The sequence below is a fragment of the Carettochelys insculpta genome, chromosome 2 (assembly GCF_033958435.1).
Source record: "Carettochelys insculpta isolate YL-2023 chromosome 2, ASM3395843v1, whole genome shotgun sequence".
Lineage (NCBI taxonomy): Eukaryota > Metazoa > Chordata > Testudines > Carettochelyidae > Carettochelys > Carettochelys insculpta.
Window position 1 is genome coordinate 145,111,110 of NC_134138.1, and position 23,780 is coordinate 145,134,889.

Here is a 23,780-nt window from a genome sequence, read left to right on the forward strand (position 1 = left end):
CTGAGGATGCCTGGCTGCCTGGGGCCTTGGATGGTGAGGCTGCAGAAAGTGGGAGAGAGGGAGGGGAAGGTTGTTGGTACTGTGCCCTGGCCTGTGGCCCATGGCCCCCGTCCCCCCTTGGGTGCTGGTTTGTCCCCCATCCATGGGTGCGGTTTCCCTGTTGGGTGGCCCCATTGCATGGTCCCCCTGCCCCAGGGGTTAGGGCACAGTGGTGTCCATGGGTGTGGGTGCTGATGGCCGTGCCACCATTCTGGGACCATGCTGTGGCTGGGCAATTGTGGGTTGGGATCCACTGGGGGTCTGTGGGGCCCCCGGTCATGTCTGGTGTTCGTGGCCCAGGGGTGTGTGCCCTGAGGGGTACATACCTGACCATCCACTGCCGTGGTCAGGGGAACCCTGGTGGGTGGACCCACGTCTGGTGCTCTGGGAGGGGAGGTATATGAGAAGTCCCCCCTCCTCGCTGCTGGACCCCTCCTCTGCTGTCCCAAAGGCTGGCTCCTCAGATGGCCCCCGGGGTGCATGGCTGGCCTCCAGGCCAGACTCCGGCTCTGGCTCCGAAGCCTGCTGGGAATCCTTGGCTGTCGCGTCCAGTGTGGCCGGGGGGAGGAGGTGTCCCAGGGGCCCAGGATGGCCCTGCGCTCCCTGTAATAGGGGCAAGCGGGGGCAGGTCCAGACCAGCTGGCCGAGTCCCAGGCCCAGGTGCAACCTTGCCGCAACTCCTTCACCTTGCTCCGGACGTGATCCGGAGCGCGGGCAGGGTGACCCCAGGCGGCCAGGCCCTCGGCCTGTGAGATGAATACTTCTGCATTCCGCTGCTTGCTCCCCATCACGTGGAGCACCTCCTCCTTGCCCCAGAGCCCCAGCAGGTCTCGGAGCTCAGCCTCCGACCAAGAGGTGCCCCACTGCTTTTTGGCCGCCCACTTGGCTGCCAGGGGGCCCTGGATCCCCTCAGGAGGGGAGCCCTAGGGGCACTCGGGGGGGCTGGCTCGAGGCCATGGGTGCAGGATAGGTGGTTCAGGGCCTCTGGAAAGCGTGCAGGGCTAGCACGTGCCTGTGCTGCTGCCTGCACGCTCTCAGCTTCCACCACAGGAAATCCGGGTGTGTGGTGCTTTAGGGCTGCTGCGCACGGTGATCATAGAGCCTCACAGGGGCTGGACAGAGCGTCTCAACCCCTCAGCTGATTGTTGCCATGGAGGACCCCCCTATTTCGAAGTAGCGGGACGTGGATCATCTACACATGCCCTACTTTGACGTTAAATGTTGATGTAGGGCACTATTCCCATCTTCGGATAGGGGTAGCGATTTCAATGTCTCGCTGCCTAACATCGATCTCCACATCGAAGTAGCTCATGCCACCTGTAGAGGCAACACATGCTATTTCAACGTGTGCTGGCTACTTCAAAGTAGCTGACTAGTGTAGATGCGGCCGGTGTGTGCTGGTGGAGGGAGAAAAAACAGATAAACATGAACTGAAGTTTCTGTTTCCCTGCTTTTTTAAAAGTAACCAAGGTTTCTGTTGGCTGGATTTGGTATTGCAAAAAATCTAATCAACTACAATTGAGACACACAGTAAGAAGCAGTATGATAAATTGCAATAGGTAACATACTCAGACAGTACTACCTATTGGACTACTTGAAGTGTATGGGAATAAATGATCTGATTAAATGTGGCAGAATATAGCACGTATATTAAGTATCTTAATATGTAGAATTTACAATGGAGGCTGTGGTCACCACATGCACTTGACATACCAGAGTGATTGATTTGTAAAAGAGAAAAAGTAAATGCTTCCCAATTGTCAACCTCCTAAAGGATCCAGAGAGGATAAGCATTTCATTTCATCCAAGTTCATATTTACTTGAGGATTCCGGGACTTAATAGAAGGGATTATATGTGCACCCTTTTTCTTGAGTCTTTCACCACACTTTTTCATAGTTCTTCATAATTTAAGGTCCCAAATGTTTGTATTAAATTAGAACATTGTGTTTATGTCCATAAAGTACAGTTCTAAACAAAACTAAAGTCACATGAAAGCTTTTGGAAGCGAAAGAAAGAACTTAGATGCCTGATTTAACTTACAGTGAATTTATTTTAAAACTCCAAAATAGTATTGCTACTTCAAAATAATCAAGTTATTAAATCAAAGAATAGGCAATCAGGACGTATTTGATGTGGCTATATTCATTGTACTGGGTATTCACTCTACTTCTTGTTGAATAATGTGGTCACAGCTGACCCTAAAGCTGAGCTCCTTACACAGGTCTTCTTTACACACACACAGGCTGTGGCCACACTAGCCCCTCCTTTCGGAGGGGGCATGGCAATGAGGCACTTCAGCAGATGCTAATGAGGCACTGTCATGAATATGCAGCATCTCATTAGCTCATAGGAATAAGGGGATTTCAATGTTGGTGGGGTCCTTTCAAAAAGGACCCCCATGTAGATGAGCCACACAGGAGCAAAATGTGGCAATTTTAGCACCTCATTAGTATTCTTCAGACTGGCCATTAGCATGGCCATTTAAAAGTTTTTGGTAAGTGTAGACACAGACACAATGTTGAATTGGATCAAGTTCATGTGTGCACAAGGCCTTACATGTTGAAATTGAGGTTCCCAACTGTAATAAACTGATCAATGTACTAGTTGTTCCCTATCTATTAATTACACCAGGGTGGGGAACCTTTTCGTGGTTGAGGACCACTGACCCATAGATAAAGCAGTCAGGGTGGGCACACAAGTGAGAAGAAAAATGAAAAAAAAACCCTCACAGACTTGGTCCCCAACTGAAAACCAACCAAGCAACCAAACAACAAAAATGAGACATTCCCCTCACACACCAGCCCCAGAGCCAAAGCAGGGGGCAGGGGGGCAGGGCAAGGCTAGTACATTTTGTAGGCCCCTCTAGGCTCTGGGGTGGGTCCAAAAATGAGGAGTTCAGTGTGGTAGGGGGCTTCCAGGAAGTATGCTTGGGTGCGAGGTCTGGTCAGGAGGAAGGGTGCAGGAGTAGGCTGCTGGGGAGGAAGGGTGCAGGAGGGTGAAGCTGGGGGTAAGGGGTCTGGGAGGCAAGGGGCAGGAGCAGGCTAGGGATGTGGGGTCTAGGTGACAGGAGTGCAGTTTACCTGGGCAACATGCCCAGATACACATGACTCTGGAACTGCAGCTGGCAAGGGATGTGAAGAGTAACAAGAAGGGTTTCTACAGGCATGTGAACAATAAACAAGTTATCAGAGAAGGTGTGGGGCCATTACTGGATGAGGGAGGTAACTTAGTGACAGATGATGTAGGAAAAGCTGAAGTACTCAATGCTTTTTTGGCCTCAGTCTTCACGGACAAAGTCAACTTCCCCAGGACAGTCCTAGACGATGCAGTATGGGAAGGTGGAGGGCAGCCATCTGTGGGGAAGGAACAAGTTCTGAGCTATCTAGAAAAACTAGATGTGCACAAGCCCATGGGTCGGGATTTAATGCACCCCAGGGTACTGAGGGAATTGGCAGAGGTCATTGCTGAACCTTTGGTCATTATCCTTGAAGACTCTTGGAGATCAGGGGAGATACCGGCTGACTGGAAGAAGGCAAATGTAGTGCCCATCTGTAAAAAAGGAAAGAAGGACAATCCAGGGAACTATAGACCCGTCAGCCTTACCTCAGTCCCTGGGAAAATAATGGAGGGAATCCTCAAAGAATCCGTTTTGAAGCACTTGGAAGAGGGTAAAGTGATCAAAAGGAGCCAACATGGGTTCACCAGGGCAAGTCCTGCCTGACCAATCTGATTAGCTTCTACGACGAGGTAACAAGCTCCGCGGACATGGGGAAGTCAGTGGATGTGATATACCTTCACTTCAGCAAGGCTTTTGATATGGTCTCCCACAACATTCTTGTCCATAAGTTAAGGAAATATGGATTTGATCCTTGGACTATAAGATGGATAGAAAGCTGGCTTGATGTTCAGGCCCAATGGGTAGTGGTCAATGGTTCAATATCTGGATGGCGGTCTGTTTCAAGCAGAGTGCCACAAGGCTTGGTTCTGGGGCCGGTGTTATTCAACATCTTTATTAATGACCTGGATGAGGGACTGGGTTGCACCCTCAGCAAGTTTGCGGATGACACAAAACTAGGGGGAGTGGTAGATACGTTGGAGGGTAGAGAGAGAATCCAGAGGGACCTGGATAAATTGGAGGACTGGGCCAAAAGAAATCTGATGCGGTTCAATAAGGAACATAAGAACATAAGAATGGCCATACTGGGTCAGACCAAAGGTCCATCCAGCCCAGTATCCTGTCTGCCGACAGTGGCCAGTGCCAGGTGCCACAGAGGAGGTGAACTGAAGACAATGATCAAGCGATTTGTCACCTGCCATCTGTCTCCAGCCTTTGACTAAAGGCTAGGGGCACCATACTTTACCCCAGCTAATAGCCATTTATGGACCTAACCTCCAAAAATGTATCAAGCTCTTTTTTAAACTCTGTTAGAGTGCTGGCCTTCACAGCCTCCTCCAGCAAGGAGTTCCACAGGTTGACTGTGCGCTCTGTGAAGAAAAATTTTCTGTTATTAGTTTTGAACCTACTACCCATTAATTTCATTTGGTGTCCTCTAGTTCTTATATTATGGGAACAAGTAAATAACTTCTCAATATTCACTTTCTCCACACCATTCATGATTTTATATACCTCTATCATATCTCCCCCTCAATCTCCTCTCTTCTAGACTGAAAAGTCCCAGTCTCTCTAGCCTCTCCTCATATGGGACCCTTTCCAAACCCTTAATCATTTTAGTTGCCCTTTTCTGAACTTTTTCTAATGCCAGTATATCTTTTTTGAGGTGAGAAGACCACATCTGCATGCAGTACTCAAGATGTGGGCGTACCATAGTTTTATATAGGGGAAGTATGATATTCTTTGTCTTATTCTCTATCCCTTTTTTAATAATTCCTAACATCCTATTTGCTTTACTGACTGCTGCTGCACACTGCGTGGATGTCTTCAGAGAACTATCCACTATAATTCCAAGATCCCTTTCCTGATCTGTTGTATCTAAATTTGCCTCCATCACATTGTATGTATAATTGGGGTAATTTTTCCCAATGTGCATTACCTTACACTTACCCACATTAAATTTCATTTGCCATTTTGCTGCCCAATCACTCAGTTTGCTGAGATCTTTTTGAAGTTCTTCACAATCTACTTTGGTTTTGACTATCCTGAACAGCTCGGTATCATCTGCAAACTTTGCCACCTCACTGCTTACCCCTTTCTCTAGATCTTTGATGAACAAGTTGAAAAAGATTGCTCCCAGGACTGACCCTTGGGGAACACCACTAGTTACCCCCCTCTATTGTGAAAATTTACCATTTATTCCAACCCTTTGTTTCCTGTCTTTTAACCAATTTCCAATCCATGAAATGATCTTTCCTCCTATCCCATGACCACCTCATTTACATAAGAGCCTTTGGTGAAGGACCTTGTCAAAGGCTTTCTGGAAATCTAAGTATATTATGTCCACTAGATCCCCCCTGATGTCCACTGGAGAAGTGCCAGTCCTGCAGAGTGTAGGAAGTGTAGAGAAGTGTAGAGTCCTGCACCTGGGGTGGAAGAATCCCAAACATTGTTACAGGCTTGGGACCGACTGGCTCAACAGCAGTACGATGGAAAGGGCCGTAGGGGTCATGGTGGATGAAAGGCTGGATATGAGTAAACAGTGTGCCCTTGTAGCCAAGAAAGCTAACGGCATACTGGGGTTCATTAGGAGGAGCAGTTCGAGCAGATCTAGAGAAGTAGTTATTCCTCTTTATTCAGCGCTGGTGAGGCCACATCTGGAATAGTGTGTCCAGTTTTGGGCCCCCCAATATAAAAAGAATGTGGCTTTGCTGGAGCAGGTTCAGCGAAGGGCAACAAAAATGATTAAGGGTCTGGAGCACAAGACCTATGAGGACAGGCTGAGGGATTTGGGCTTGTTTAGTTTACAGAAGAGAAGACTTAGAGGTGATTTAATAGCAGCCTTCAACTTGCTGAAGGGGAGCTCTAAAAAGGAGGGTGAGAAACTGTTCTCAGTGGTGTCAGATGGCAGAACAAGGAGTAATGGTCAAAAGTTGAAGAGAGAAAGGTGTAGGTTAGATATTAGGAAAAACTACTTCACCAGGCGGGTGGTGAAGCATTGGAATGCGTTGCCTAGAGAGGTGGTGGATTCTCCATCCCTTGAGGTTTTTAAGTCCCGGCTGGACAAGGTCCTGGCTGGGGTGACTTAGTTGGGGTTGATCCTGCTTGAAGCAGGGGGCTGGACTAGACGACCTCCTGAGGTACCTTCCAGCCCTATGATTCTGTGATTCTGTGATTCTGTACCCGTACCCCTTCCAACCACTCCCAGCCACTGCCCTCCACTGCTCTGATTGGCTGGCTATAGCAATAGCCATGCTCCACGGAGCTGCTTCCTGCTACCTCAGCCGTGGCAGAGCCCATGTTCAGGGCTGTCATCTAGTGGCCATGAACTCTCCCATTTTGTACCAACAGGAAAGCAGTCCAGTAGCACTTTAAAGACTAACAAAATAATTTATTAGGTGGTGAGTTTTCATGGGACAGACCCACTTCTTACCAGCAGGATGGGTCTTATGGTAGCACCGCTCTGTTCCTTTCAAAACTCGGCTACTGAGTTATAGAAGGTCAGGTTTCAGATTTTTTAAGTCAGTTCTGTTGTGCTCACAAAAATTGATAAAAGTCAAAGTGGGTGGGAGCGTGGCATTGTGGTCTCCTCTTTTATTTGCTTTAGTCTTACAGGCTGAACCTCTTAAAACTGGCACTCTCTGGTCCAGCATCATCTGTAGTTCTGCAGGACCATGGATGTTCTTCGACCAGAGTGTCCCAGTGGAGAGCTGGTGGCTGGGAGTCCAGTCAGGCCAGTGGCAAAGGATCCAGTGACTGAGCTCCTGGCTGGGCCAGCAGCAAGGGTGCAGGTAGCTCTGCTGGGGCTGGTGGCCAAAAGCTGGGTGGGCCAGCACGGCAGCAGGCCGGTGGGGCCAGGAGCCTGGCACAGAGATGGGATGGTCCTGGGACCAGGTGCCCAGAGGGCTGGGAGCCATGTGGGGCAGCAAAGCTGGTTCTTGGGAGCCCAGCAGGGCCAGGAGCCCAGGTCAGTTCACGAGCAGGCTGCTGGGGCAGGGACCCCAGCAGGGCCAGAAGCTAGGAACCCCATGTGGCAATGGGTCAGGGGCCAGGAACCAGGCATGGTGGTGGGGCCAGTGGGATTGGGATCGTCACGGGGCCGGTGGCTGGAAGCCCAGCTGAGCAATAGGGCTAGTGGGGCTGACAACTGGGACCCTGCTGTGTCCCAGATCCTATCTGGGCTAGTGGTAAGAAAGGAACCAGCAGGAAGGCCAACAGCTGAGCCAGGTGCTGAGTTGGGCTGGTGGGAGGGGGCAGGGGGCCCTGAACTGACCTCTTCTTTCCTGGTCAACTTCATCGTCCTGGACTGGTCAGGTCCTGAGGGTGCTGGACCAGGGAGCTCCAACCCATATTAGAATTATTTGTCTACAGTCCTTGACCATTTACACTGTAGCTTGCAGTGTTACTTTGTAAATCAGTGGCTGTTTCCTTGAATGCTGCAATAGTATTCTGAGCCCAGTTCACAAGCATGTCTTGCACAATCACTTCTTGACAAGATTCAGGAAAGCTGTTATCGTTCACATTACTAAATGGACTTGCTAAAAGCCCATGGCAGACCATTAGATTAGCCACACTGCATGCACTCCATTTGTGCCATTATGCAGCATGCATAGGTACAGTTCAACTGCTTTGTGGAAGAAGCAAAAAAATCTTGTTATTTTTAAAGAAGTGTTGTTTGGGTTTTCCCACTTCTGGTGCAGTAGTATATGTTGTACAGTATCTGATATTCTAGCATTTAGAACTTGGCAATGTTTTAATGCAGACAACTACTATAGCCACCCTTAAAGTCTTGTCAACTGGTGAAAAGTAACTATATTTACAGTAGCCAAGTTATTTCCCATAGGAGTTATGGGAAGCAGGAAAATACTACAGATGCCCAGGAAGTTTTATCCATTCATCCAAGGTAAAACTGAAAACATTTTAAGGGTAAATATTAAATATTAATGCCTGGGAAGCTGCTCAGTCAGCACCAGAGACTATAAGTCCAATCACTGAGAAGGCTCAGTGTATATCGGCTCAGGCCCGATGAGAACAGCCAAACTTTTTGTGTAGGAATGATTTATAAGAAACAAAAAAGTTGGAACACTTTCATTGTACTTAAAATAACCATCATGGGGTTATTAATGCAACTATTATAAGCTAATTGAATATCAATCCAGTGGGGAAAAATTGTTGAGAGTAAAAATATAAATCATTGTATAGTCTGGATATCAGCTGGTAATGAATGATAGGCCATTACTTCAGCTCTAACCCTTGTATTTTCAAAGCATTGAAGTGAGGTTTAGCCAGTCAGTTGTTATGGAAATCCATGGGATCAGCATGTCTAAAACCCCATGCACCTCTTTGAAAGCACACACCTACATGCCTAAGCAGGCCTTCAACTTAATGAGCATTCCCAGAACACCAAAAACGTAAGTGGTAGCAGGTAGGCTTGTTCCTGTTACAGACATTTGGATACAAGATTGCACCACAGTAACTGTTTTAGACTTTAGCTTACATTGTAACAAGAAAATAGAGAAGACAGTAAAATGCAAAATATAATATGTGAAGTTTTTCAAATGAGGTAAAACATGAGGGCTGGGTCTACACTTGCCCCCAAACTTCAAAGGGGACATGTTAAGCTGGGTGTGGGAAGATTACTAATGAAGTGCTGTGGTGAATATGCAGCACTTCATCTGGCAAATTCTCCCCCATGGCAACTTCAAAAAGTGTCAAACTTCGAAGTGCCAGCATGCATGTAGCCGTGGGCACTTCAAAGTTTCAAGCTCTGAAGTTCCTGAGGGGGAAAATTAGCCTAATGAAGTGCTTTGTGTTCACTGCAGCACTTCAATAGTAATCTCCCATCATGCTGATTAACATGCCCCCTTCGAAGTTGGGGACAAGTGTAGACAAGCCCTTAAAATGTAGTAATTGTTATATAGTAAAAGACTGTGCATCCGGGGCCCAATCTTCTGGGTCAGTGGAGCTGCATTCAACACAAGGGCAAAGGTGATGGTCAGCCCCCAATTTCCAGGGCTACGGGGGTGGTAGGGAAGGGAGGCAGTGCTAGTTGGCCACCAATAAATATCTGAACATTCCTTAAGTGTCCTATTCTGCCCAACATGCCTACTATGCTGATGAAAGAGGTGGCATAGGCCTGGCTAAATTGATTCTACACCTTCTAAGAATTCCTCTTACCCTGAAGGTCACCTCAACTAGATTCTTAGGCTAGATGCGAGTCTTCCTGACATCTCTTAAATGACACAAAGTAGACTTCATATGAATCAGGTCTGGGTCCATAAATTATCGATAAAACATCTAAGTCATGGAGAAAGTTTATGGTAGAGGACCCGGAACCGATAAAGGCAAATACACAGAAGGGTGCAAAACTAAGGGAGGGGAAAAGTCACAGATGAAATCAGCAGATTGGTGGGACTTCATAGAGAGAAAATTGCATAGACAAGTGAAACAGAGGCCTCAAAAAGAGGTGTGGAAAGAAAAAGTGTTTTACTTCAAGAAATACAATTAATTTCTTATCACTTCTTCCCTATCTTTCACCCCAAGTAATAAATAAATCATCTGAAGTGCCCACAGTGCCAACATAGTCAAAAGCAAAATAACGAAAGTGCACATGCATAGTATGGACAGAGAGAAACTGAAATGTGAAGTAAAACGCTAAACGCAAAATTGTTTAGAAGCCCCTGGAAAGGACACCGAGGCTGCGTCTACACGTGCACGCTACTTCGAAGTAGCGGCAGTAACTTCGAAATAGCGCCCGTCACGTCTACACGTGTTGGGCGCTATTTTGAAGTTGAAATCGACGTTAGGCGGCGAGACGTCGAAGTCGCTAACCCCATGAGCGGATGGGAATAGCGCCCTACTTCGACGTTCAACATCGAAGTAGGGACGTGTAGACGATCCGCGTCCCGCAACATCGAAATAGTGGGGTCCTCCATGGCAGCCATCAGCTGGGGGGTTGAGAGATACTCTCTCTCCAGCCCTTGCGGGGCTCTGTGGTCACCGTGGGCAGCAGCCCTTAGCCCAGGGCTTCTGGCTGCTGCTGCTGCAGCTGGGGGTCCGTGCTGCATATACAGGGTCTGCAACTAGTTGTTGGCTCTGTGTATCTTGCACTGTTTAATGAAAGTGTGTCTGGGAGGGGCCCTTTAAGGGAGCGGCTTGCTGTTGAGTCCGCCCCGTGACCCTGTCTGCAGCTGTGCCTGGCTCCCTTATTTCGATGTGTGCTACTTTGGCGTGTAGACGTTCCCTCGCTGTGCCTATTTCGATGTTGGGCTGAGCAACGTCGAAGTTGAACATCGACGTTGCCAGCCCTGGAGGACGTGTAGACGTTATTCATCGAAATAGCCTATTTCGATGTTGCAACATCGAAATAAGCTATTTCGAAGTTGGGTGCACGTGTAGACGTAGCCCGAGTGAAGAAAATGGAAAAACCATATATTTGGAATTACATTTTTGAACTAAAACAGAAGGCTAGCTGACATTCTGTTCTTGCTTACATTGGGTTGGCTACACTACCTCCCTACTTCAAAGGGAGCATGGTAAGTAGGGTGTTGGGAGTTTATTAATGAAGTGCTGCACTGCATATGCAGCACTTAATTAAGCAAATTCCCCCCTGTGGCAACTCCGAAATTTTAAACTTCGAAGTGCTGGCTTGCATGTAGCCACGGCTCACCCACCGGTACTTCGAAGTGCCCGGGGTACTTTGAAGTCCCTTTACTCCTCCAAAATTTTATGCCAAAAGGTAGTGTAGACACAGCCATTGAGTAGCAACTCCATTAGTAGTTTCACTAAAATAATTGGGGCTACATGCGGAGAAAGCTGCTATTCAACATAGAGATTGCAGAATCTGTCCCAAAGAAACACTGGCTGTTATAAAGCACCTATCAGAAGAACCCGGTATGAGAAAATAAAGGTTCTAGGAGAGATTCAACAATAAGCCAGTACTAGCAGATTTCAATTAACCAACCAGAAATTGGGACAACCATTTGGGTGGAATAAATTGAAAGAAAACAGAGAAGCTTCCTTACACAAAGAAGAACAGGGACAGGAGTAACTCATAAGGAATAGTTTTGAGTTATACACAAAAATAGTTACTGATGCTTGTGTGTGCCAAGACAAAGTAGGGGAGGGAAGAAGGGTATAAATATAAATGTTGAAATATCAATGTCTAAATCACATAAAAACAAAAAGTGAGAGGAAGGGTCAAGGTCTCTAAACAAATTATTTTACTGCAAAGGGGGTGATTAGCATCTAAAAATATAACCCAGGATATTAATATGCCTGAATCTCAGCTTTGCCCCACAGAAACATGCATCTCATACTGTCTTGTAGCCTACCACACAAGTTCATTCCAACAAAGTGTAATACATCTGCACTAACCCTGTTGATTTAAGTCGAGATTTCACAAATACTGAAATCAAACATAGTGGTTTAGATATAACTTAAAGCATAAAAATTAGAGCTGGTCATAAAAAAAATAAAAAAGATACAAGTTAATCATGGGTGGTGTGTGATCCCCAGGGCTTGGGGAGGCAAGTGCTTCCAGCACTGCACTTAACACTCCACCCCCTGCCAAAGGCCTCTGCTCAGCAACTTCCCTCCCCACACACAATGGAGTTGTGGGCCCACCACCCAAGACAGCTCAGTCCAGGAAATCTGGGCAGCCTTTGGGTGCTGTGGTGTAGCCTGCAGTGGAGCATGGGTAATAGAAGGTGAAGTAGTTTTGGAAGGCATTGCCTCGCCCTGCCTATGATACTCACCGCCCATTATGCGAATTCTTAAACTTTACTAAGCCCAATAAAGATTAAAAGCAGAAAACTTTCAACAGTCTATACTGTCTGGAAAAAACTCCAGACTGGACAACTCTCTCCCCACCTCCCAAGTTCATTGATGCCTTTGAAGAAATCCTGCTGCTGTGTGTAGCGCTGGGAGCAAAGGGGACAGGTTTCTAAACTAATTTTTCCACCTTCTAATATTTTGACCCTTTGTACTGGAAAAGTCTTTGCTGAGTCGTGGAGTCAGGGAGGTTCATGGCATACCCGAGCAGTCCTTCAGATGAGTTATATATATCTTGTTTACAACTCCCTGTTGGTGAAACTCCTATTTAAAGCTCATTCAGGTTCTGAAAATAACCTGAAATGATAAACACTTTAAATCACCGTATTTTTGACTAGATAGATACAAAGCCCATTAAAGTCAATAGGAGTCTTTCCACTGAGTTCAATGGCTGTGGGTCTGGCCATCTGGGTGAAGCAAGAGACCTAAAGGTTCTGCTCATATCCCATAAGTGTCATCAGGGGCTTGATTTTTCATCTTTGTCCTAGAAGCCCAAAACATGTTTAACAACTGCCTGCCTGGGGAGGGACAGCCTGATTTGTCACTGCCTCGCACCTCATGAAGTTATTAATGTCAGTGCCATCATTCTGATTTGGTAACATTTTGCACATACTGGACATTTGTGTAAATTACTTTGGAAGGTACATGTCAATGGGAACACAATCTTCCCTAAGCTTACCACAAAAGATTGCCTAAAATCCCCACCTAGGCTAGCAAGCGACAACACAGACAGAAATCCACCAAGTTATAAGCATCATGACAATTATCAGAGGGGTTAGCTGTGTTAGTCTGTATCTGCAAAAATGATGAGAAGTCCTGTGGCACCTTTTATGCTAACAGATATTTTGGAGCATAAGCTTTCGTGGGCAAAGACCCGTTGCGTCAGAGAAGTGCCACAGGACTTCTCATTTGTCTGATAATGAGCATCAGAAGATTTCACCCTTCTCCAAATTAATCCTTCTATGGGTATCACATATAGCATCAAATTTTATCACAGTTGGGCTGTAATTCCACTTCTGAGGTTTGCTGAGGAGGCAAGAAGAGCAGAGATTCACAAATACAGAAAAAGGTCTAAGCAACCTTTTTAACCCCCAAATTAAACACATTCAGTTTGGTTCAAATTTATAGTGAAGACTCCAGTTAACTTATATATTGAAGTTTGATCATCCAATTCCTAAAAATTATAGCACCTTTGAAATCTAAACAATTGTTGATGGTTGAAAAAGAATTAATGTTTTTCCCTAAGATGTGCATGCTTAACCAAGACAACAGTGAAGAATTCTCTTTCACCCTGATAATTATACAGAACTGTGAGAAGGCAATAAGGGGTATTTCTTTAGTTTAATAATGAATAAATAGCCATAAGAAAACTCAGCTTATTGTAGGAAAATAGTGAGCAATCAATCATGGGTCTACATGTGAAGATATAGAGAAGTATTGCGGCAAATATAAGACCAGGGAGGTGTATAAAATGATTAGGAATATTAATAGGAAGCGGCAGCCAAAGCAGAGACAATCAAAGATGAGAACAAAGAGACGATTGTGCAGTGATGGATGAGATATACAAAGCACACTAGGACCCAAGTGTCTCAGAGAGACTGATCGAAGAATTGAAAGAGATATCTCTGCCGAGCATTGAGACCAAGACCAATACTTCGAAGGAGGAAGTGGGAAGAGCAGTGAAATGACTAAACAACAACAAGAGCCCTGGAAATGATAAAATCACAGGAGAGATGATTAAATATGCCACAGAAAGTAGGATTCAGGAAATACACTGACTATGTAATATAGCACAGAAAGAAGGGAAGGCACCTGAGGAATGGACAAGATCCAGGCTAGTAAAAATACATAAGAAAGGAAATGCATTGGCGTGCAAGAACTACAGAGCAATTGCCCTAACGAGTCATCTAGGCGAGGTGCTGATGATGTTACTGACAGAGAGGCTAAGATCGCAGATAGAAGGACATATAGCAGATGAGCAAGCGGGGTTCAGGAAAGATAGGAGTACCATACAGCAGATATTATTAAGATTGATAGAGAAAGCTTGACGAAAGAACGAGAACATCTACATTGCTTTGTCGATTTTCAGAAGGCATTTGACAGTATAGGGTTACGTCTAGACGTGCACGCTACATCAAAATAGCTTATTTCGATGTAGTGACATCGAAATAGGCTATTTCGATGAATAACGTCTACACGTCCTCCAGGGCTGGCAACGTCAACGTTCAACTTCGACGTTGGGCAGCACCACATCGAAATGGGTGCTGCGAGGGAACGTCTACATGCCAAAGTAGCACACATCGAAATAAGGGTGCCAGGAACAGCTGCAGACAGGGTCACAGGGCGGACTCAACAGCAAGCTGCTCCCTTAAAGGGCCCCTCCCAGACACAGTTGCACTAAACAACACAAGATCCACAGAGCCAACAACTGGTTGCAGACCCTGTGCACGCAGCATGGATCCCCAGCTGCAGCAGCAGCAGCCAGAAGCCCTGGGCTAAGGGCTGCTGCACATGGTGACCATAGAGCCCCACAGGGGCTGGAGAGAGAGCGTTTCTCAACCCCTCAGCTGATGGCCGCCATGGCGGACCCTGCTATTTCGATGTTGCGGGACGCGGATCGTCTACACGTGCCCTACTTCGACGTTCAACTTCGAAGTAGGGCGCTATTCCCATCCCTCATGCGGTTAGCGACTTCGACGTCTCGCTGCCTAACGTCGATTTCAACTTCGAAATAGCGCCCAACACGTGTAGCCATGACGGGCGCTATTTCGAAGTTGGTGCCGCTACTTAGAAGTAGCGTGCACGTGTAGACGTGGCCTAGATCACAAAGAGACTTGGGCGGTGTTGGAGTCGTGTGGAGTGGATAGCAGACTGACACGGTTGTTGAAGGATACTAAGGAGAATGCAGAGGCAGCGGTGAGAACATGCGGAGAGTTGGGAAGTTGGTTTAAAACAAGTAGAGGTACGAGACAAGGGGAAAAAGGTAAATTTCCTGTGTTTAAACAAGATAGGATTATCACATTCATAAAACCACACACCTAGCTTAACTTCAGCTATTTGTGATAGGGCCAATAAAATAAAACACTTATAAAGTCTGTTACATCTTTAATGTACTTTATTAATCTTCAAGTACCTTTTAAAAGTTATGCATGTAAGTGGTATTATCAGGGCAGGCCAAGCTAATTTCTGCACCAAAGTCCTCCAATTCTGAAGCCTAATGATAATTCTGTAGCAGCTGCATTCACATTAAAAAAATTAAAGGCCAGATCCTTAGCTGATGGCAAACTAGCATAACTCTTAAGTTAGTTGAGCTCTATTGATTTCCTGCAGTTAAGGATTAAATTAAATATGAAATTACATATTAGAATATCAGATTTAATTTAATTTGCACTGCCTCCACATTTGCTATGAACCAACTTCTTTCCCCTTCCCCACTTGTACAGAAAATGCATTATTGCACCAGAGAATTTGTCCGGAGGAAGTTTGTGGTTTTGACAAATGGCAGTGTGGGGGAGGGCTTTTAGCATCCAAGATACAGGGAGGTGGTTTGAGGCAGGGTGGAGGGGGGGAGAAAAAAACCCACTGATACTGGGTATTTCTGCTAAAATGATCAGTGCAATATTTCTCCAATATTCAAATTGTCATTTTAGAATTTCACTGAAATGAATGGGCCAGTTCTCAACTCAGACATTGTTAAAAGCTATTTGCAGAAGACAACTTGAAGATTTTCTTCAGAACCATGAATGCTAGAAACTTAAAAAAAATTGAAAGATGAGATTCTGGATCATAATTACAAATAAATTAATGGATTCCTCTACCGCAGTCTTGCGGAATACATAGGATCTCGATGAGCTGAGACCCTGCAACAGGACAACTTGGTAACTGAATACCAATGCTTTGTTGTCCTATGTCACCACTTAGCATCCTGCAGTTTGGCCATGACTTGTAGCTCACCTATATTTCACCAGCAAATCAAGTATGGTGCTTACAAAATTCATTCTTCTGGGAGGTAGGGAGTGGGGAGAATACCTTGGCAAAGCAACAGACGCTAAACTTATAAGGAGCTACTGTTATCGAAAGCAATGGCCAAACTCCCATAGATCACAATGGTTGCAGGAACAACAAGAAGTCTTGTGGCACCTTATAGACTAACATATTTTGGAGCATAAGCATTTGTGGGCAAAGACCAGCTTCATCAGATGCATGAGTGGGGGGTGGCTTCAGAGGGGGTTGCAGTTTCCACTCCCCCACTCATGCATCTGATGAAGCGGGTCTTTGCCCACAAACGCTTATGCTCCAAAATATCTGTTAGTCTATAAGGTGTCACAAGACTTCTTGTTGTTCTCGAAGGTACAGACTAACACGGCTACCTCTCTGAAAATGGTTGCAGGATTAGGCCACATTGTACAATAAATAAAGACTAAGTACCACTGCATAGTACAAAGGTCAGAGCAAAAAGCTTTGTAGAATTTATAGTGGCACTAACCGCTGGAACCTTATTATCTTCACAAAATCTGACTTCTCCTTTTTCCATAGGGAGAATCAGCCAAGTCCCCATATTCATGGAAAAGGCCATACATCAAGTAGTCAGGGACAACCCTCTCCAACAGTTTACCATTATGGCCTTGTATTGAAAATATTTTCGTTCCTTTTCAAAGAACTCGGTAAATGTGAGCCATGTTTCCAAACATCTGACTCGTCCCTCTTCTGTTGACTGACAGCTTAATATATCTGCTTCCCCCTTACAACCACTTCCCAAACTGCACTAGTCAAACATAGTGACTAGTAACTGCGCATCTAGCTCATACCAAAAAGGCAATCCTCAGTTGTTCTTTATTGACCTTATTTCCATAACTCCCTTGTTCAAATACTCTTTATATAAGGGAAAAAATAAGTTTCTCATCTCCTTCAATACCTGAGGTGCAAGAATCTGAAGTCATTCTATCTTTTCTGCAGAAACAAAGCAAACCCTTGCAGGACACATGTTCAGTGCTGGGAAAGGAATATTTCAATTGTGGCATAGTTGATAGAGTCTATTGAAGTAGAAAAGAATTGCCAGTCAGGAAGGGCAGTACAGTACACAACCAAAATCTGAACTACAGGGTTACAAAATAGTGTTTTGGAAATATGGTAGAGGGAGAAGTGTCAGGAACTGGTAACTGCCTGTACATGGAGGGGGGCGGGAAAACCACCAAGTAGGAGGATGGAGGTAAAGAGTCCTCCTCAGTCTACCTTCCACCTTCCTACACCTTCCCATTCACTGTTTTTCCTAAATACACCCATCTGCTCAATACACAGTTTAAATCAGCAGACATTCACACCAAATAGCAACGAAGGGTCCTGTGGCACCTTATAGACTAACAGAAAAGTTCTGAGCATGAGCTTTCGTGAGCACAGACTCACTTCATCAGATGCTGGTCATGGAAATCTGCAGGGCCAGGTATAAATAAGCTAGAGCAAGGGTGGGGATAACAAGGTTAGTTCAGTCAGGAAGGGTGAGGCTTACTACCAGCAGTTGAACTACATTCACACCAAATGTAATTCATGCCACCATTTATGTTTTTTCCTTGAATTCAACCCAATCATTTAATCTCTTTTCCAAATATCGACTTTTGTTTTACAGATATGTGCAAGACCCAGGTATATGTTATAGTTTCATTTCTGACATACATACAGTAAATGTCTATGGAGACACACATAAGTGAGTCAAAACTAAAGATATAATTATAAATCTTAAGCTATTCAAGTGCAACATCTCACCACTACATTTCCTCTCCCAGGCTAGTGCTTTCCAGGTCAAACCATAGACCAGACCAGAAATAACCACCTCATTTCTTTCAAAGAAGACCAGGTGGTTTAGCCAGACTGTGGAGTTTTAAAACCCAAATCCTCCTGGACTTTAGAGATGAGGTACACTCAAAACACTGCAATATGGGATGGGGATACGTGGATGAGACGGCGATGTTCTTCCCCATACCTTAACATTCAGCCAAATAGAATATCCCTTTGGTGCAGAATGGGTTCTCTCATCAAATGCTGCACAAATCACTTGATAAAATTACTATTAACTGGGCCTATGGGAGCATGGGGTGGACAGGCAGTCATCAGTTTTTCTGCTGTCTAGCTGCTGCCATTCTGACTCTTCTTAGCTGTCAAACCTGATTACTTCAGTGATCTACCAGTTTGGAGGATTGGTTATTTGTTTCAGAATTTTACAGAATGCAGTAATCTGAGTACTCTGCCATGAAGCCTCTAGGTCAGGGTTCCATGCCAGTCGCAAGACTGGATAAAGGAGGAGGGTTGGTCAGATGAGTGATGATGCGCTGATCGTGAAATGATACGAATGAAATCAGATGGCAGTACAACTAACTGATAAAAGATGCTGGCTCGGACATCACCCGGATAAACAAGGTCCACAGCACCAATCAAGAGATCAGGGTTGGGTCAATAAGTTGGCTACTGAAAGAAATGTGGAACATCCAAACGCTGAGCAACTGGAAAGTTAGAGCTGCTTCGAGAGGAAATGGAGATAACAATACTAAATACTTGGACTGGCGTAGATGCACTTGATGGCATTGGAAGATATGCGTGGTTGCAAAGTCATTTGGTCAGGGAATGAAACAAGGCATGAGGCAGGAGTCAGATTCCTTCTTAGCAAAAGAGCTAGAGGAGCATTGTTAGGACACAAACCGGTGAGTGCAAGAATGATGGTAGCAAGATTCAAAGTAAAACTTTTCAACATCTCCGTCATTCAGGTGTACGTACCCATGTCAGACAGTATAGAGGAAGAGACTGAGCTATTCTATAAAGATTTAAAGATGCTGGAGAGGATACTGAAGTGAGCTGTGTTGATCAGAGGAGATTGGAACGCAAAGGTCAGAACAGATAAAGAAGGTTGGGAAAGAGTCATGGGAAAGCTTGGATATGGAGAAAGAAATGAACAAGATGAGAAACTGTTAGAGTTTGTTACAGAGCATGAGATGGTGATTTGCAACACAAAAGATTCCAACAAAAGAACTGTAAGAAGTAGACATGGTGATCAAATGACGATAAGTCCAGTACTATGATAGATAGGATCTTATATCATCATACAACTGGAAGAGACCTCTAGAGGTCATTGAGTCTAGTCCCCTGTATTTAAGGGGTACCACAAAGGGGGAGGCATTATCATGGGGGCAGGAAGGGGGACTCCAGGGGCTCACCTGCATCACAGTCACCACCACCACCTTGCAGGTGTTGTCCTTGCTGCTGTACTGTCCATAGAACTTGGTGCCACTGTAGAGGAGGGCGGTGGTGATCCCAGGCTGTGCCATGTGCAGGCAGGATGGTGCATTCCCCTCCCTCCCCCATGCAGCAGCACTCATTCTGCACTGGCATCTTGGGAGGCGGAGGGGAAGGTGTCCTGGGTGCCAGCGTCCTGTGGGGACCTCATGTGCTCTGGGCCTTACCCAGCCAGGAGCTTGCAGGCTGCCCCTGTCACTTGATGCAGGCGCCCCAGTGATGCCTCCAAACATTCTGATCAGTCCAGAGGGTTTAGTAGTGGGTGGGGCATCATTCCTATTGGTCACCACACGCCCTCTACCACAGTGGCAGGGGAGGCTGTGGAGGAAACGAGGGGAGGCAACAGTGCTAACTGAAAATAAACCATTGACCTGTGTTACCGCTACCGCTAAATTGGGTGCAACCAGCCAAAGGTGGATGGCAAAGCTAGGAGAGTTCAACTTTGACATAAAGCACCGGCCAGGGAGAAGTAATACCAATGCTGATAGTCTGTCTTAGCTGCCCAGAGAGGAAGTAGCCACCGTTTTCAATGCTGGACGCAATTGAAAGCCAAAGGACTGTGACAGACAGGGCTGAGGCATTTCATTGGCCAGGCATAGAGTTAATCCCAGGCCAGCCTAAGAAGAATTGAGAAAGCTGCAAGAAAAGGATGCGGTAATCTCTTGAGTAAGGTCCTACCTGTACAGACAACGGACACCCAGTTCCCAGGAGAGACAGAAGGAAGTGACACCCGTGGAGGTATTACTGAACCAATGGAAATGATTGCAGTTGTTAGAACGAATTTTTTACAGAACAACAGCCCAAGGAGAGGGACAGACCCAACAGGTCGTGCTGCCAGAGAGAGGCATTTGAAGCTCTGCACACAGATATGGGGCATATAGGGATTGACCGTACCATGAATCTCATCCGGACTCGCTGTTACTGGCCAGGCATGCAGTCCACTATCCACAAGTGGTGCCTTGCCTGCAAAAGCTGCTGTCTAAGAAAAGGAATCCCTGAAAGAAGAACTCCACTTATATTGATCCATATCAGTAGGCCCTTGGAGCTAGTATGTTTGGATTTCCTCACCCCAGAACCATCCTGGAGGGGCATCGAGAATAGCCTTGTAGTTACTGACCACTTCAGTCACTATGCTCAGGCATGTCCGCTGGTCACAAGTAGGGTACCTACCGTGGCCAAGGTGATGTAAAAACAGTTCATCTGCAGCTATGACATCCCTGAAAGAATACATACAGGCCAGGGGAGGAATTTTGAAAGTAACCTCCTTGCCCACCTTTGGAAACGGTTGTGTATTTCAAAGAGCTGGATTGTACTCATCACCCTCAGGGGAATGGGACTACTGAGCCATTCAACCAAATACTAATGAATATGCTGGGAACCCTGTGTCCAGGGCAAAAGGCAAACTGGAAGGACTATGCTGAGTCCATGACTCATGCCTACAAGTGCACCCGACGCGCATCCACTGAGTTTTCCCCATTCTTCTTAATGTTTGGCTAGCACCCAAAGCCGAAGATAGATCTGGTCCTGGGTCTCTCCACCAAAGAAATGAGGGGGAAAGGTGGAAGAGTATGTCTCCCAGCTCAGAGGATGCCCACAGACAGCATACCATCAGGCTGCACAGGCATCCGAAGCTGCCAAACATCACCAGAAAAAGTTCCATGATCGCCAGGCACAAGAAGCCCCATTGACTCCTAGGGACAGGGTGCTAGTAGCCAGGGAAAAGAAAGGGAGACAGAAACTGGGACAGATGGGAACCAACTCCATATATTGTGATTAGAAGATGAGGGACTTGCCTGTCTATGGCCGTGTCTACACGTGCCCCAAACTTCGAAATGGCCGTGCAAATGGCCATTTCGAAGTTTACTAATAAAGCGCTGAAATGCATATTCAGCGCTTCATTAGCATGCGGGCGGCAGCGGCACTTCGAAATTGACGCGCCTTGCCGCCGCGCGGCACGTCCCGACAGGACTCCTTTTCGAAAGGGCCCCGCCTACTTCGAAGTCCCCTTATTCCCATGAGCTCATGGGAATAAGGGGACTTCGAAGTAGGTGGCGTCCTTTCGAAAAGGAGCCCCATCTGGACGCGCCGCACGGCGGCAAGGCGCATCAATTTCGAAGCGCTGCTGCCGCCCACATGCTAATGAAGCGCTGAATATGCATTTCAGCGCTTCATTAGTAAACTTCGAAATGGCCATTTGCATGGCCATTTCGAAGTTTGGGGCACGTGTAGACGTAGCCTATGTGGTACAGCAGGACTCAGAAGGGGAGAAGGGATGACACACCATAACCGAATTACCCCATGCATGTTTTTACTTATTAGTGGAGTCCATCAACCAGAGGCAGGGAAAGAACTTATGAGAGGCCCTAAAGATAGGCCTGGCTGCCCAAGGGAAATTACATACATGGGGCACAGGGCAGGAGCAGTGCAAAGAAAAGGAGCTGGGTTTACTGTACAGCGAGTCCCCAGACCAAGACCATTCTGACTCCCCGTACTCTGACCTGGATGAACCTGACCAGTCCATGGAGGCAGCAGAGCAGTCTAACCAAATTAAGGAGAGTCTGACTGAACCTGACTGGACTGGAGAAGGGCAGACAGACTGGGATCAGACCACGGAGGTGCCTAGAGACAACCCACCAGCCCTTCAGCGCTCAGCAAGACAGCACAGGGCACCTGTCTAGCTCAACTTGGAACACAGAGCAGCCTGATGGAAGAAGAGTAAAGACTGAGAGGTTTTTGACTAAGGAAAGTGACAAGGATGCCCTTTCAACAGTGGGGGAAGGGTGTAGCCCAAGGACTGGTGCATTTCAGGAGCAGCCCTGGGAACTACAAGCTGTGGACTACAAACTGGCATGCTAGGAGAACTTCCTAGTTCTTGACAGCATGTGGTCTCTGCCTTCAACAGGATCTCACCAGAGACTGAGCTGAAGCAGCATGTGGGCAGAGAAGAGGGGCTGCAGAACTGTGATTCTGGCTTATTTGTTTATTTTTATTAAAAGAATTAATTCTGTTCTTGGTGGTTTGAGTGGGTATGGTCTGAGGTACACACACACTAATACACAACACAGAGCACACCAAGGAGCCTCAGGCCTAGTCTCCCCCAGTTGTGTAGGAAATCACAAGTCTTCCCCTATGCTGAATAACCTCATACTGGGCTAGTAAACAGGAGGCAATACACAACCTTTCAGTTAACTTGGCCCACATGAGCTTGAAACGTGTGTATTCAGCAGCATGTTGTATGGATGTGAGTCACAGGTGATAAGTCGAAGAGAAGGATATTGGCATTCAGGAGGAGTTGTTATAGAAAGATCCTGAGCGTAAGATGGATACAGAAGGTCACCAGTGAGGAATTATATAGGAAGATACAGCCAAAAGAGAACCTACTGCCAAAGGTTATACAAGGCAAGTTACAGCTATTTGGACATAGCTGCAAAATGAATGATGAATGACAATTCAAGACCCTGGTATTTGGCATAATGGATGGTTCAGATAGGAGAGGCAGACCCCACAGAGAATGGGTGGATGATTCAGTAGATGGGTGCCGAGCTAGTCTACAGAAACTAAGCCACTCTGCACTGGACAGGGAAAGATAGAAGGAAATAGTGAGGGAGGCATTGGACACCAACAGATGCTGAGTACATGGTTCTTGATGATGATGACGACATGAACGTGAGGCAGTTTATAACTTCATGTGGGAAATATGCAAAAATATGGTGGCGTCAAATAATTTGTACACTAACCCATGGCTGTTTTAGCAGATGCTGCTTTGAAGTTTGGGGCTTACTAGAGACAAGACATCAAAGCAAATTCCAGGGGTGCAAATCCAGAAGGCTTCAAAGTGAAAATGGTTGCAAGATTCCTCAAAGCCCCAGATGCTGAATCTCAGCCAGATCTAATTGCTGTACTTACAGATGAAATACTTCTGAAAAGTTTGTAGCCCCTTCCCTCCCCACCCCCATGAAGTGTATTGAGCGATACAAGGTGCTGAGGAAATCTGCAGTTCAACATTTCAGCTCACTGTTTCCCACAAACAAAAGACTGAGGTTTTGGAAAATTATGTTTGTGCAGGTCCTCCTCCCACTAGCTGGGAGTTAGCTCATTATTAACAAGTTTGTGCACAGGCCAGCACAAAGAAAATGCTGTTCTGTACTAGGATTACTCAGCAGTGAGCACTGTACATCATGCAGGGATTTTCCAGGTCATTTTTATACAATTCATCATTGAAAGTTGCTGTACCAATTCTGCCAGATCAGCAGATGTACTTCTTAAATAAGTCTCTCCCGTTTTGCACAAGGCAGAGCTCTGAAAGTTCACAGGGTGAGCAGCACTTTTCAACAGCTATCTACTGTAAATTGCACTGAAAATAAAAGTTCACTAAAATAGCATCAGACCCTAGCCTTAGTGGGTATAGATCAGCATAGCTGCTTGCTGATTTATACCAGCTGCGATATGGCCCATTGTTTCAGTTTTTCCTAGCAAGATGGTCATTGCCAACAAACTTTGCAATGCCAACATTAA